This window comes from Taurulus bubalis, assembly GCF_910589615.1.
Source record: "Taurulus bubalis genome assembly, chromosome: 21".
Lineage (NCBI taxonomy): Eukaryota > Metazoa > Chordata > Actinopteri > Perciformes > Cottidae > Taurulus > Taurulus bubalis.
The window spans coordinates 6,400,971-6,416,992 of record NC_136609.1 but is presented as its reverse complement, the minus strand read 5'-3'; positions in this window follow the sequence as shown (position 1 = coordinate 6,416,992).

Sequence of the window (16,022 nt, the reverse complement as noted above, 5' to 3'; positions counted from 1 at the left end):
TATCGCACAATACATCACAGTTCTTTTGGGTTGAGTTTTTCCTGATCCGATGTGAGGTCCTGGGACAGGGATGTCGTATGTGTACAGATTGTAAAGCCCTCCGAGGCAAATTTGTAATTTTGGGCTATACAAAATAAACTGAATTGAGTCTACTGCTCCAAACCAGTCCTCTTAACAATAACCGACAGAGATAAAGATTAATTCTATATTATTTATATCATTCATGTCAAAACACATCACAGTTATGGCAGGTATACATATGGTTACCATTTACCGTACCCTGACTGTAATAAAGGGAATATATTCTTAATTCTGAGTGTGATCAGAATAATATTTGTATGTATTATAATTACAAATAAAATAAGTTTTTATGAAATGCAATAGTTCCAGAAATAAGCCTTTTTGCTTTCTTGCCGCGCGTGAGATGAAAAGATTGATACTTCTCATGTCTATATGGTAAATATGAAGCTAGATCCAGCATCCAGTTAGCTTAGCATAGCGTTAAGACTGAAAGCAGGGTGAAATGGCTAGACTGGCTCAGTGCACTCTAAAGCTATACTATTTGAGGTGCTAGCAGAACCAAGCTAGCCGTTTCCCCCTGCTTTCAGTTATTATGATAAGCTAAGCTAACTAGCTGCTACTGCTACCTTTATGTAAAGCTAATCCCTTGCTGGTTCTAGCTTCACAATTAGTGTACTGACATAAGAGTGGTATCCATCTTCCCCGTTTAACGCTCAGTAAGAAAGCTCATTCTTTTTCCAAATGTCAAATTATTCCTTTTTTGTGATAATTAAGAGACAGAAACCATTCAAAACAGTTACGTGCTTTTAGATAATTCCATTTAGTCGGTTCATAAGATGTATTCCTCCTCCCAGCTCCTGAGTATGTGTCATTTAATTATGTTGTGGAGTGATTGAATTCCTATTGATAAATACTTTAAGGAAAATGAGATCAAGTATCGTCAGTAATGTTAAAAACCTACCTGCCAGTGGTCAAATATCTGATGTCCTTTTCTTAAATATGATTATGTTCATCACATCACCACCACACACCACAGGTGTTTTCAGTTCAGCTAATTAGACCTCTGCTACACATCAGAGGTGGGTGGAGCTTCGCTAGGAGATCAACGGATGCCTCTCCAAGGACCAATAAGATTGGTAATGTTTCCCACCCTCAACACAGGCAACATGGGAGTCAGAAAGAGGTCAATTAGTCCGTCGATGCCCCCACACAGGACTAATCAGCAAGGCTGCAGGGCTATCTAGTGGTGCGTTTAAGGACACTCCGAACAAATACAGGCAACAAACTATAAGCAAACATGACACATGAAATCTGCTTGTTTCCTGCATTAAAACTAAATAGCAAAAGCCTGAAGGGCAGAGTGTCCTTGAAATTATGGAACCCTGAAGTCGACAGACAAGTCCAAACTATTTAACTGAATACAATCAGTTATTGATGCTATTAATTCAATAATGAAAATGGAGCGTAAAAAGGAGAGTAAACTGTATTATTGTGTTCTAACCTCCAATCACTGGGTAATACATTTGAAGCTGGTTCAAATATATAATCTGTTAATTTTAGACTTGCAAATTTATATTTTTCAACATCCAGTTGTCTATTACTTTGTATTAGCATAATCATGTTTGCCAGGCAACTCTGGGGTGGCCAAACTGCGGCCCATGGGCTAACCATCCGTTTTTTAAAATGCCTAAGAGCATAATTCTAATAAACTGCACTGCACGTACTTTACACATCCATGTTTCAACTCCACTCGAATTCATTTTGTGAAATTATCTCCATTTTAGCACAGGAACTAATATTTTACCATTTCTGCCTGCTCTGTTTGTTACATCTTAATAGTACACACACATTTTTCTGACGTTTATATATTTGCATGGTAATCTTTTCAGTGGGCCCCCTTAGGCCATGAACAGAAACCAATATAGGTTTTTGGCCATTTCTGCCTCTTTTAACTTCCCTTATTCATAGATTTAAACTCATTTGAGATTGAGGAAAATATGTATTTTAAATCCTATTTTAATTGTTAACAAAAAGGATTATACTCATTGGAGTATTTATTGATTTATTCAGTCTTTGGGTCAGTTTTGGGGCTCCATATAATGCACCGCTAAATGAGGAAAATAGCTCCTGCTTTCATCTGTGTCGCCACATGATTGAATGAGACAGAAAAGCAAGGGCAAGGAGACGGGCACCGCAATGGATTACATATTCTGCAGCAGAAGTGAATACCAATCACTTGCTGCCCGGAAGGAGCCGCAAGAACAGCCACTTAAAGATGAATGGTTTGCCGTGGGAAAACCCAGAAAAGTATATGTGATTTATAGAATGTTTAATGGGCAAACAAAAATCCCTTCTAAATCAGAAATGTATTTTTTATGGCTGTCAGTCGGTTGTTCAAATGACGAGATGATGAGATTGTAATGAACACAGAAAAGCGCCGTCAGTGGTAGTTGGTGCCGTCGGTGCGAAGCACAATCGCATTACAAAACCTGCTGCTCTGAAAAGCCTTTTCCTCTGAGACTCATGTTGGGATAATGCACAGCCGAGGCTTCCTGCTACGTGAAGATAATGCTGGATGGCAGCATTTCAGGGCTTTAGCCGTTTATAACTGGGAGCTGCTGTAGGCCTCTCCCTCCACTTTTTCAGTTCACATAAACCAAACCATGAATAAGCAGTTTGATAGCATGACACGGCTACTTAGGAGCTCCGCCATTGAATGAATTCATGACGGGAATATTTCATCCGGCGGGGTTGGATTTCTTTATTCCCGCGTTCACAGGTGTCGACGGCGCTCCATCACTCGGCTGTAATATGTGATCACACCGCGTCGGCCTCTGGGAAATCGAGTCTTTAATCACAACATCTCCAGTCAGCAGACTCCTGGTGAATTAGCATTCCTCAGATGCAATCTAATCTCAATTCATCCAGCGAGAGGACACGGCTTGACTTTGTGCCATGTAGTGTCAATGCAATTCAGATTGATGAAAACCGACGCCTCTGTCGGGTGTGATAAGCCAGCCCCTCTGTGCTGTTCCTGTGATCTCAGTCCACATCAACAAGCCCAGCCGAACGTAGAGAATATTAGAAGTAATGCCGCTTCTTTTCCCGTTCCAAATGGGGTGCTAATAAGAAGTATGATTTTCTGGAGAGTTGCACGCTCATCAAATGTTATCCATTAAGATGAAATTGTGAAGTCACGAAGTAAACTCACTTTATTTGGTGCAGGTGCGTTCGCACTGATTATTGTTTCATAATTACGCCTCCCCTTAATTTCCCATAAGGATCGTTTAGATTTACCGTCTCTAACGGACTCAAAGCGCTGACAGGCGAGAAGCCATTACGGCTCACTGAGAGGGTGGCCGGCAAATCGGTTGGCTGGCGGTGGTGGACGGTAAATAAGATGGAGGAGGAGACCCCAATTGTGTTTTTTTCCACCCTGACGATAGCGCGCCCCGAGGGTTGAGTCAGAATTTAAAAGGTTGCAGAGAGAGGGAATTAAAATGAGGCTAAAGAGGGAGAGAGAGAACGTTCTGTGTTTAATCTAGAAGTAGCAGCTGGAGGTGATCCTCCTGCGATGCCTAGAAGTGTGTGCTGCTGTTTGAGTGTTCATCACGGTACAAGGCTGCCTCGTGTTCAAGTGTCCTCTTCACTCAGCACACTGGAAACACCCGCTTGACCTTTAATAGACACAACACGTGTGGCGGATGCTAGCATTTAGCACAGCGGGAGGAAATATCATTAGTCCTCTGTCATGAGTCTGATATCATTTTGAGATGTATTAATTTGTGACTGGGCGTCCAGCTGCAAACGCTAAATGCCGACGAGCTTCCGTGTCTCTCCCCAATGTGGTCAGTCCCATAAAACGGAAATTACAGCAGGTCATTGGAAAATAAATCCACACTCGAAGACGTATCATTAACCCAAAGGGGAAGTGGAAAGAATCTACAGTGTAACTAGAGTCTAATTCCCTCATTACCGATGACAGACATTACCGTTAAAGCTTTTTCATTATCATAATCATTATTACAGCACCGATAGCAGAGGGACCGTGACCACAGGGCGGGCCGAACCAGAAGAGGCCCCTGCAATGACTTTGTTGTCATTCATTGACGTAAGTGTGGAAGGATTCAGTGTGAGAACATCTCAGGCAAGGTGCAACATGTCTTCCTTCATGCCTCATGGTTATACTCATCTGTCGGCTAGCGCGGCTAACGCGGCGTATATAGAGATCAGGTGAGAGACGGCAGCAGAGTGGAGAGGTAACACAAGCTGCTTTTATTTGGGTCCTCTGCAGTCTACTCAAGGGCTAGATGGAAGAGGTTTCAACTGGAATCCAATTCAAGTGCCGACCCAACACTGACCTTCTCTTTCTATTGATTAAAGAGGAGCTCTGCTCAGGCAACACACGCTAATATTCCAGCTTGTTGAAACCGAACCAAGAGGCCGTCCCTAATTAAATCTGCACAGTTTGATGCTAAACTTCCAGTTTCTGTTATTATTACTCGTCATCTCTTTCAACACAGTACACAAAGTCTTCCATAGCATATTAAAAACCATGCACAGCAGTGCCTCAAATGCCTCATAGCGCCTGACGAGACCTCTGTACGTTTTATTTTGTAACGTTAGCACGAAGGGATTTTTATATTTCTTTTAACCCTCATCCCAAAATTAAATATCAGTCTCCTCTATCCTATATATTTAGACCCCAAGGGGGAGTCTTTGTTTAAAATGAATTTCAAGGGGCTTTAAAAAAAAGAGGCCTTGCCAAAGTTATTAAATTGAACCTGCTTAGCTTGCATTCATTCTTTTTTCATTTCAAAGATCACTTTCCAGGTGACCCTCCAGCTGCGCTGTGAAAGAGACGGTCTGCTAACGCATCACAGAACGGCGGCAGAGCTCAATTTCCTCCTTATCTGGACTGTTGCGTTTCTCATAACGTGGTATCCACCTGATATAAATCACAATTATAAAAGCAAGACATACAATGCAAATTATAACTTGTGAGTATTGTTGAGTTCTGAGGAACTGAGCCTATCTATCACCGAGGCTTTCAAGCGCTAATTGACGTTTCAGCGGGCAAGTTGTGCCGGCTTTCACTCGCCGGTGTCAGCGGCGCTGCCTACATTAAGCGCAGACCTTTGCCAGGCTGAACAGTTCCTAAATAACAGGGACGCTTGCGTCTTAAAATCTAGGTGATTATTTGATAAAATGGGTTTCCTGCTGTGCTTCTTTCATTTGAAGGCCATGAAAGCTAATGTGCCATTCAGCATTCATGAATACGTTTTGCACAACCCGGCCGACATCACTCGCGGCTGTTTGTCGAATCAAACGCACCTCGGTTGGTAATGATCTGACAATGGGACGAGAGCCCGACGAGCTGTAAACACGCATCGCCACTAATGCTAAGCGCTGTTTGTGTGCGCTGTGGCTCTTTTGACCGCGGTCGCCGCTCAGTGGGAGAGCCCGCTGGTCGGTCTCTCTGGTCCGAGAGCGACCAGATTTTTTTTTTTTTGGGGGGGGGGGGTCCTCGCTCTGATGACCCTGGCGATAAGAAAATGTCCCCCCTGGGATGAGTAGAAACCGGCGAGTGGACCGCCATATTAAACTCCTGCAGTGCCGCAGCCGCTGCTCCCGGGCGCCGGAGCTACCTGCCTCCTGGTTCAATCCCCTGGAGCCTCCGAGATAACATTAATGCGCTGCTCTCTAAATCGTACGCCCGCCTGAGAGCAAATTCTCAATCAGATACAGTCTCTGAACAGGCCCATTAGCAGACGGCTTCGCGGGCAAAACGAGGCGGTGATTGACCTTGCGGCGACCTTGCGGCGAGCTGTGAGCTCGGCAGACGCTCGGCCGGCTCGTGGAGTCCTGCTGCCAGACGGAGGGTAAAGAAGAACTAAAGCAGGACAGCAGTCCGTGAGCCGGGTTTTGAAAACGAAAAATACCATCTCTGCAGAAGCCACATTCTTGATTGTTATAGACATATCACATCCAACCAGTCCAAACCAAAGACCGTTGAGGAAAGGCGTCAAGGGACGCAGAGAGAACAGCTGTTGGTGATGACCCGCCAGAACAAGAGCGTCTCCTCCCTGGGGACATTGGAGTATTGGGGAAATGAAGACTTGCTAAAGCGTAAATGAAGGTTTTAGAAAAATAAACAGTTCGCAAGTTTAGAACATTTAAGATATTCCTTGTACCTTCCCCATTATTAATTATAGAAGCTCTGACTGTTGGATGGTTGTTCTTCATTCAGAGCTGGACAACGTGAAAGTAGCATTAAAAAGAGATAACTCTATGTGTAACATAGCTCCAGCGATCAACAGTCCCACAGGTAAAGATACTATGTCTCATCCGACGCTGGTCTCCATAGACCACAATGCAATGCAGCCACAAAACATATAGCATCCTACCCACATGTTCAACCTCTCTCTCTCTCTCTCTCTTTCTCTCTCTCTCTCTCTCTCTGTCTCTCTCTCTCTCTCTCCTGGGCCAGATGGTTGGATCTTTCTGGAGAAACAAAAGTCACGAGAGAAAGTTTACCTCAACACAATAATACACACAAAATATACACCAACGGTTTCACAGTATCCAAGTGGTTAAGACTGCACTCCTAATGAAGTGAAATCTACTTAGCTAAAAACAGCTGCCAGCTGTCGGGGCCCAAAAGTGACAAAAAAAAAACAACAACTTTACAAGTAGAAATTGATCAATGCGTAGTTAAAAACTTGATTCCGAACTCAGACACTGCTCTCAACATGGCGGAGTCTGAGCCGGCAGCTCACAGCTAATGTGAGTACACGGCAATTTGATCCGTCGTTAATAGAAAAAGACTAACTTTTTTGAGGGTCGGGTGGTTTCCTGAGAACTAACTCTGGTTATGGTTGCATTTGGTGCATCCAAAACCATTTGGTGCATTGGTGTGCGCGTGTTTACCCTCGGCGTGTAATTACCGCGCTGCGCCTCTTTGCAGAAGTAATTAGCTCTGACAGACACCGGCCTGCTCCACAGTGCAGCCCGCCCAACGCCAGACCAGAGGGAGGAGCCAGAAACACATGTGAAAACATTCAAACTCTGTGTCACACAAACTGAGATTCGGCTTCTTAACCCAGAATGACCCCCCTCCAAAAAGAGAGAAGATCAACGGAGATGATTAAAGTCAAGATCTGAGAGACTTTGTTCAATCAGCGGGACGAAACCTCAAAGAGCGCCATGAAATCAAGCAGTAGGTAACATGAAAGCAGAGAGCGTTCAATGACTCCTTCGTGGGCGAGTCGCCTCCTTCCTCATCGGGGCCGACACTGTTGTTACATTCCCCCGAGGCGAGACAGCCAGTGGAAAAAAGGTGATTTGTCATGATTGTGGTGGTGCACACGGCTTCCACGTGTATGTGTGTGTGAGTCGATACTGCTCGGGGAAGGGGGGGTTGAGCTGACAGTGACATCACTCACATGTGAGCTTCCCTTAAGTGTGAGAGAGAGGGCATGTTAGTGAGCTTATTGTTTGCGCGACCGATAGCTTTTATTTACGGGCGTCCGCAAACCCAAACTAAATGTTCGAGACAGACAAGGTTACGCTTATTATGGCTGGGGGGCAAATTCTCCTGGCAGCCGTTGTGGTGTCCCGCGATTATCTCCCATCAGCCCTGAGCCGTCACATCCTCCACAACCCCCTCCACACACACTTAATTTCATTGTCGATTATCTTCCGGCGCTCGGGGAGGAAAGAACAGCGCTCCTGTATTAAGTATATTGGAAGCGCGAGAAGATATAATGCAACGCTTGACCTTGTGTTTCCCGCTTCATCCTGTTTCATCCAACACCTGAGCATGCTGGGTAATTGAGTCCCGCCCCACTCCTCTCCTACCCCATCTTCACCTTTCCGAGTAGCAGTACTTTGTTGAATCGATTTCGCCGCTTGATTATGGCTAAAAACTTTGATGGGCTGTCTCCGTGGAGGCGATGCTATCCGGTCCTCCTCACATTCATACACTCGCATCAACACGGAGCACCTGGAGTCGAAAATGAATAATGGAAGCTATTAAGCTCCCGGACACCTGAGGTTTGATTTTTTTTTTCTTGCCGTAAAGCTAGCTGTGACACCGCGTGGGATTCTCTTCTTCTTCTTTTTCTTCTTCTTCTTCTTCTTCTTCTTCTTCTTCTTCTTCTTCTTCTTCTTCTTCTTCTTCTTCTTCTTCCTCTATTCAGCTCATCGGTCCAGAATGCGAGAGGAGCTGACGTGATGACACAACATCATGTCGAGAAAGGGAAGCGCTTAAAAAAGTAATCGGATGAGTAGACATTCATGTTGGGCCTCAGTTCTCCCCAAATGCATTTACCAGACATTGGAATGCTGCAGCTTTGATAACCTCAATGTTTGTGGTGGAATGTACCGTATAACTAAGAGTGTAATTAATCAAGTACTATTTTGACACACTGCACTTGAGTATTTCCAGTTACTACTTTATAAATGATGTTTTAACTCCACTATATTTATTCAACATTTACAGTTACTAATTGCTTTTCACATTAAAAACAGATATAATATGCTAATATATGATGAGGAACTATCTTACAAATCTATTAATTATTATGCAAAGTATCTCACTATCACATTGATGAACTACGACATTTAAAATGCTCTTGCATGTATTAATTAGTGATACCAACATGAACATAATATTCTTCTCTTTGACTCTAAATGGACTATCATTTACTAAATGAACATCATGTTGAAGAAGACTTGACACTAGAGATTGAGACAAACTCAACAGAGGAGTCGCCGCCTGCTGGTTCCACCACAAACTACATTATAAATATACAATATTTGTTCATGGCAACAACAGTCTATAACCGTTTTATTTTTTTATTTAAAAAAAAAAAATATATATAGTTTCAATGCAAGAAATCATTGTCGTTTAAAATAGTCCCTCAAATAAGAAAAAGTATGAAGCTAAACAATAAAAAATAAATAAAAGAATAGCGCCAAGAGGAGCAATCGAGAATCTTCAACCATACAAACGCTCGTCAGGCCGCCTGACGTCTTCTCAGCGCGCCGGCTCAGTGACCGTCTCGGTCCAACCTCTTCTACCGTCTTGATTGGTTCTAATGATGTGCACCTGATGCACATCATTAGAACCAATCAAGATCTGCCAAAGAAATGGAACATGCAGATTAACTAGAAACTGAGTGGCATCACATTACCTCGGGGGCTATGGGAGAGTCAGGCAAAAATCGGGAAGTTCGGGAGGTAAAATAAATGAATATGAGGTATGAAAGTATACTTATTAACTTGGTTGTTTTCTCCACCGTGCTAAATTTAACAACTGGTAGCAAATGACGTGAGGTACAGGCAATTAGTAAACGTAAAATGGCGCCAGATCAATAGGAGCGTACTTCCCGATGGGGATAATGTGCATTGTGGGTAACGTCTCGGGGATAAAAGCACCGTGACAAACACAAAACGCCTATATTTTCCTCCACGCTGTTCTTAACAAAGCATTTCGTGTTGACAGGTCCCGGAAAAGAATGTCAAACAAGTGCAAAAAAAACATCTGTGAGGTTTACCCCCCCCTCAACACACACACACACACACACACACACACACACACACACACACACACACACACACACACACACACACACACACACACACACACAAACACACTATAAATTCATGCATTCCATCTCTGCTCGAAATAGCCTTGTTTTCACATTTAAGGCCGTGTTGTCTGTCAGCAGCACGGAGCCAGCCCAACAGTCTCTCAGTCATCTGCTGAGGTTTTCACGGGCCTCGCAGATAGAGTAGATGGAGGCTTAAGACTGGCTTGGAATATCAAAGACAGAAAGGCGGTGGGGGACAGAGAGAGACGGGCAAAAAGCAGACAGGCATGCAGTTAAATAGAAAGCGCAGCCTGCCATTACTCTTGTGAATCACCTCTACGTATCACAAGTGAATTGTTTTCCTGTCTCTAAACTCTTCCTTGTCTTTTCGAGCATGCTCCCGGCGGTTTGAGTTCTGAAGCGCAAACTTGTGCGTGAGAGTGTGGGTTCAGGTGAGGAGTGAGATGGATGTGGTTTTAATGGAGATTAATTACATCCCAAATGAGGCAATGAACTCCCCGCGGGTCCTCGTCAGAGTGGTTTGGACCGCCGTTAATGGAGGGAAAAGTCAATGTCGAGTCGACGAGCGCAGCACAATAGCATTTAAAGTGCAACTGCACGTACAAAAGTAACCCAGATCTCCAATACAGATGTAAAGAATGAGATGTAAATGTGAGCAAGCCCGATAAATCAACGTGAAAAGTCTCTTGTTGGAACAATATTGAAATAAATGAGCCAGTGAAAAAGACCATCAGGCTTTTTACACAAGTGAAGAAGTGAGAGAAGTTTGGGAGTAAACTTTAACTATGGCTGTTAAATATGATGAAGGAATAGATCGATATGTTAGGAAGCGCATTCCCTTTTTAGCTGGGAGTGAGATGAGAAGATTGATCTGACTCTCACATCTCGGTCTGAGAGCGAGGGGACCGTTAGCTTAGCCTAGCATCACAACAGATAACACGGTCCAGAGTTAAAACCAAAATGCATCTAAAGCTCGCTAATTACAGTTACAAAATATGTCAATGGTAGTTGTGTTATCGTGAGACTCCTTCAGAACTCCACAAGTCTGATTTGATCTCATGTTGGAGAACTGGCCGACAAAGATGAAACGTAATGTTAAATAAAGTAGCTGTCTGTCTTGGGACAGAGTTAATTTCAACTGTAAAAAGAGTTCAGTTTTTCTAAGGCAGCTTGATTCGGTTCTTGGAGAACACGCAACATTATAACTAATTAAGCGTTTTCCCAAAAGTCTCCTACAAGGTAGCTGCAGGCCTCTGCAGCTTCATTTCACTAAACTCTAATTAAGACAACAAGGATTTAGGTCCTCTGATCGCATCAACGGGATGCAAAGTGGACAAATTCTGTATTTCTAGACTTTGGGAATGAACATGAAAGGTTTATAATTACTATGTATTTTTAAGAATGTAATGTTTATTTAAGTGCAAGATCTTGTTGTCGATGCACAGCTTTTAAATCACAAGCCTGTTTGATGCTCAGTTTAATGAGCACATGAGCTGTGGTTGTACACCAGTCTGTTAAAATACATGAGTTACCGTGACGATGTGACAGAGCCCTGTGGGGCACAATGGGTCCCAGACAGGCCACCGGCACCCCAGGGTGTCTTCTGCAGTTTCTAGCTGGTCCACGGACAAGTTGTGGAGTCGGCCAATGATAACAATGGGATTATAATTGGATACTAAATCCACATATATTTGTGTTAAGAAGGAAACTAAGCATCTAATCAGGATTACAAATTGGTGTAATGCCAATCTTGAGAAAATGTATTTCCACAATAAGCAGTAAGCTGCCAGCAACCATATGCTGAATGCTCTGTGTACACAGGTGTAATTAATAACATTAATTACGGCCCTGTTCCATTCGGTGTGTGCATGCTGGCTCACTGGAACGGCTACGACACACCAAACAGAATGGGACCATAATTCATTTGATCAATTACACTTGTGTTTAAACACTGTGGTGACGTGAGTGCTAAATGTATTATAATGTAGCTCTTTGTAGGACTTTAAGAACATCCATTCATCCTCATCGTCCTTTCTGTGGCCGGGAGGCTAAATGTAAAAGTAATGATAACCAGCTAAAACAGTTATGTAAAAGTAATGGCAATGATAAACGGTTGAACTAGTTATGTTCATTTGTACAAGTAAAAGTACTATAAATGCAAACTTGCCCAAACCAACCTAAACATTGACAGATCAACTATAAATTTTACTTTAAAATCAACACAACTGATGACGGGGTACTTATGTTCTGATGATGGGGATGATGGATAATGAGAGAGAGAGAGAGAGAGAGAGAGAGAGAGAGAGAGAGAGAAAGAGAGAGAGAGAGAGAGATATGCAAGCAGAAGAAAAGAAAGGAGGATGCCCTTCATATGCATCAAACAGAATAACTCACAGACTGAGCATGCTGAGCACCACATGCACAGTGAACATGTTCCAGGTATGTTGCTCCTGTTCCACCTCTCTGGATCCTATCATCTCAAAATTCACAAGAGCAATAGGTATTTATGAGGCTCCACTCTCATGCAAATATGTAAATATTCCTCCTTGCAGCTGGTCATAAATATGAGCGTGCTGCTTCTGGAAGTAGGTGACGTTGAGCCTTGGCTTCCATCCGTTCCACCAGATTCCATCCCATGGATTAAAGAGTTAATTTATCGCTAACGCAATTCAAATTCAGCCTGGCTGTCACACTTATCTCCGTCAAATGCCTCGCGTCCTGATGTATGCTTCCTATTTAAATCCCATCTATCTGTAATGGACGACAGACAATATTTCACGCTGCTGAAACGCTGTCATCGACAAGGACGGCTTCTCCCGGCAGACGGGCACGTCGAGGTTCTGCAGGGTTAACGTCCTGCTGCCGGACACCCGATGGGATAATCACAAGATGTGAGTCGCAGTAGAGCCATGCGCAATGTGATTGCCTGTAAAACAACAAGTGACAAGTCATTTATGCAGCGCTGCAAAGGCCAGAGCTCCAGGAATCACACGTCCGCAGCTCATTCTGCCATTGATTTGTTTTGCAGAGAAGTAATTTCACAACACATTTGAATGCTCAGTTTCAGAGGCAGCCGACGTCCAAAAATCGACTTCTGTTTGCTGTATATTTATCAAATGCTTGCAACGAGGCAGACGGGACAAAGATTAATAGCTTTTGTGCTTTTAATCGCTGAGTTGCATCAAGGTTTGACCTTTGAGTGGCAAGTAAATATCGCTGCTTCCTCCAGGTGGAACAACTAGCGACTGCTGACTGATGCGAGTCAAAACTTAACACAGGCAGATTTGAAAACAATCAATGGACACATAATACAAGAGAGAATATCTAATATTGATCGGGGAGGTCCCACAGGAGATTATGTATTTGCTGTCTGTCCGTCTGTCCACGGCTAATCTTGCATGCTGCTCATCCCTTTTGCCTCATATTGGTTCTGCTCATTATGACTCGATGCCAACAGACCTCTTGTGGTTGGCATCTGTTGCGTAGACATTATGTATTCATTTAATCAATCATGAAAGAAGTGCTTCATTAGATTCAGATATTTCTAAACAAAATGAAAAGATATAAAGAACAATACAAGTGAAGCACAGATATTATAATGAATTGCTGTACAAGTAAATTATATTGAAGGAATCCTTAAATGTGGTTTTCAATTTTCAAAATCTGACTTCCTACTGTTGATGGTTTTGTGGTTATTGTGGTATTCTGCAGGGACGTTGGCTCAAAGAATTATTAAATGTGTTCATCTCATAACTATCATTTTTGCTTCATTTATATAGTAAAAGAAATGAGTTGTTTGAATTGCAATTTGAGAGTAAGATATATATAAATATACAGAAAAGGGACTAAAAAATTTTTTTTTGCAAAATAAAATTCAACCTTTTTTGAAGTAAGAAAAAACCTAATTAATCTGAATGAACATGTCTACCTTCACATTCTCTCTCACTCTCTCTCTCTCTCTCTCTCGTGGAAGGAGTGCTGAGAGCACGGAGCATGCTGAGAGAACGATACGAGCGTTTTTTCCGATTTTTGTTCACTGAGCAATCTTTTGTATGAGAGTGTGTTGTGGTGTGTAGAGTTCACAAGGTTGTTTTGTATATTTTAGCGGGGTGTCGAGTCTTTGTGTGTGTTTGTGTGGAGTCGAGCGGCGCGTGCTGCTCAGCGCGCATGGAGCAGCTGCACAAACTGACCAGGAAGCACGGCGTAAAGATCGCGCCGTGCTTCCCGTGCTTAGTAGAAGACTGCAGCATGGCAGTGGGGAAACTAGTGGGTCACAGCTGTGTGAAGTCCGCTGCGAGGGTCAACAAGGCTGTGGTAATTTTTCTAGAGAGTGTGCACAGGGCAAATACGGTGGTGGAGGAGGGGATCGTCTTGTTTGACACACGTACCCGTCCTTCCTCTGAGTACACCGGCAGTGAGGGTCGTAGTGTTGAACGTCCCACCATTCATTAGAGACGAGGTGATCACGGGAGAGCTCTCCAGGCATGGGAGAGTCGTCTCTCAGGTAAAGAAGCTGTCCTCAGGGTGCAAGTCTCCCCTCCTAAAACACGTGGTGTCACATAGGAGGCAGCTCTTCATGATCCTCAACAACAGGAATGAAGAGCTGAACCTTGTGTTCAAATTAAGGGTGGAGGGGTTTGAATATGTTTTTTTTGCAACGTCTGACGATATGAAATGTTTTAGTTGTGGTAGAGAGGGACACCAGAGCAAGGCATGTCCTCAAAAAAATAAGTCTGCTGAAAAGGACAGTGCCAAGGAAGACTCAAGGCAGGAAGACACTGAGGACGGAGGGGGCAAGCAGGACGGCCAACAGCAACAACAGGAGGCAGGTGGGGTACACGGGGGGAGCAAGGAGGGGACAGGTGGGGTGCAGGAAATGGAAGAAGAAGGGATGGAGGAAGTACAACAGGTAGGAAAGGAGGGGACGGAGGAAGTCCAGCAGGTGGGAAAGGAGGGGACGGAGGAAGTCCAGCAGGTGGGAAAGGAGGGGACGGAGGAAGTCCAGCAGGTGGGAAAGGAGGGGACGGAGGAAGTCCAGCAGGTGGGAAAGGAGGGGACGGAGGAAGTCCAGCAGGTGGGCAAGGAGGGGACGGAGGAAGTCCAGCAGGTGGGCAAGGAGGGGACAGAGGAGGTCTAGCAGGTGGGAAAGGAGGGGACGGAGGAAGTCCGGCAGGTGGGCAAGGAGGGGACAGAGGAGGTCTAACAGGTGGGAAAGGAGGGGACGGAGGAAGTCCGGCAGGTGGGGAAGGAGGGGACGGAGGAAGTCCGGCAGGTGGGGAAGGAGGGGACAAAGGGGGTCCAGCGGGTGGAAGAAGAGGGGATAACGCTGGGCCATGAAGTGGAAGAAGAGAGAGCAGTTGTTGGTCAGCAGGTGGAAGGGGAGGGGTCAGGGGTGGCTCAGGGAAGCGCACAAAGTCAGGAAGACAGCCAGGCGTGCACCGGAGGACAGGTGGAGACCGATAGGAGACAGAAGATAGTAAAAGAAAAAGTGTGAGAGTGGAAAAGTGGCGAAAGAAGTCGGTTTGACGGGCAGTGAGGTAGACATGGAGGAGGATGAGGAGGCGATTTAAGTATGAGCCTTTTAAACATATGTACATTAAATATAAATGGAGCCAGAGACTCTGTAAAGGGGTCCCTACTCTACCAGCTCATGGAAATCAAAGCTGCAGATGTGATGTTTTTACAGGAGACACATAGTGACCCAGCCAATGAGGCCGAGTAGAAGAGAGAATGGGGGGGGTGAGGCGGTGCTGAGTCACAAGAGCACTACTAGTGGGGGGGGGGGGGATCCTGTTCTCTAAAAGGTTCTAAAAGTTCTCTTGCCCCAGAGACTCTAGGAGTGGAGCAGGTGGTGGAGGGCAGGCTGCTGGTGGTGAGGGCAAAACTTGAGCTTTTTAACTTTGTCTTTGTAAACATATATGCTCCTGTCTCTGGGCCTGAGCGAGTGTTTTTTTTTGAAGGTTTTAAGCGGTGTTTTAAGCCAAGTGAATGTGGAGGATTTTTTATTTTTGGGAGGAGATATTAATTGTACAGAGGATGAGGCAATAGATAGGAACCATCAGGAACCTCACGGGCCTTCACAGAGAGCAATGAGGCAGCTGGTGCACGAGGTGGTTGATGTCTGGAGGAGGGGAAATGGAGACGAAAGGCAGTACACATGGGCTCATTCCAGAGGGAATTTAATTTCCCTTGCTAGGCTGGATAGATTTTATTGTTTTAAACACCATTTCAACATTTTCAAAAAGTGCAGCATGTTGCCTGTTGGGTTCACTGACCACGCTCTGGTTCTGTGCAACCTTTTTATCCCCAACGAAAAGCCCAAAAGCGCATACTGGCATTTTAACACGTCTCTCTTAGAAGATGCACATTTTAAGGAGGTTTTTA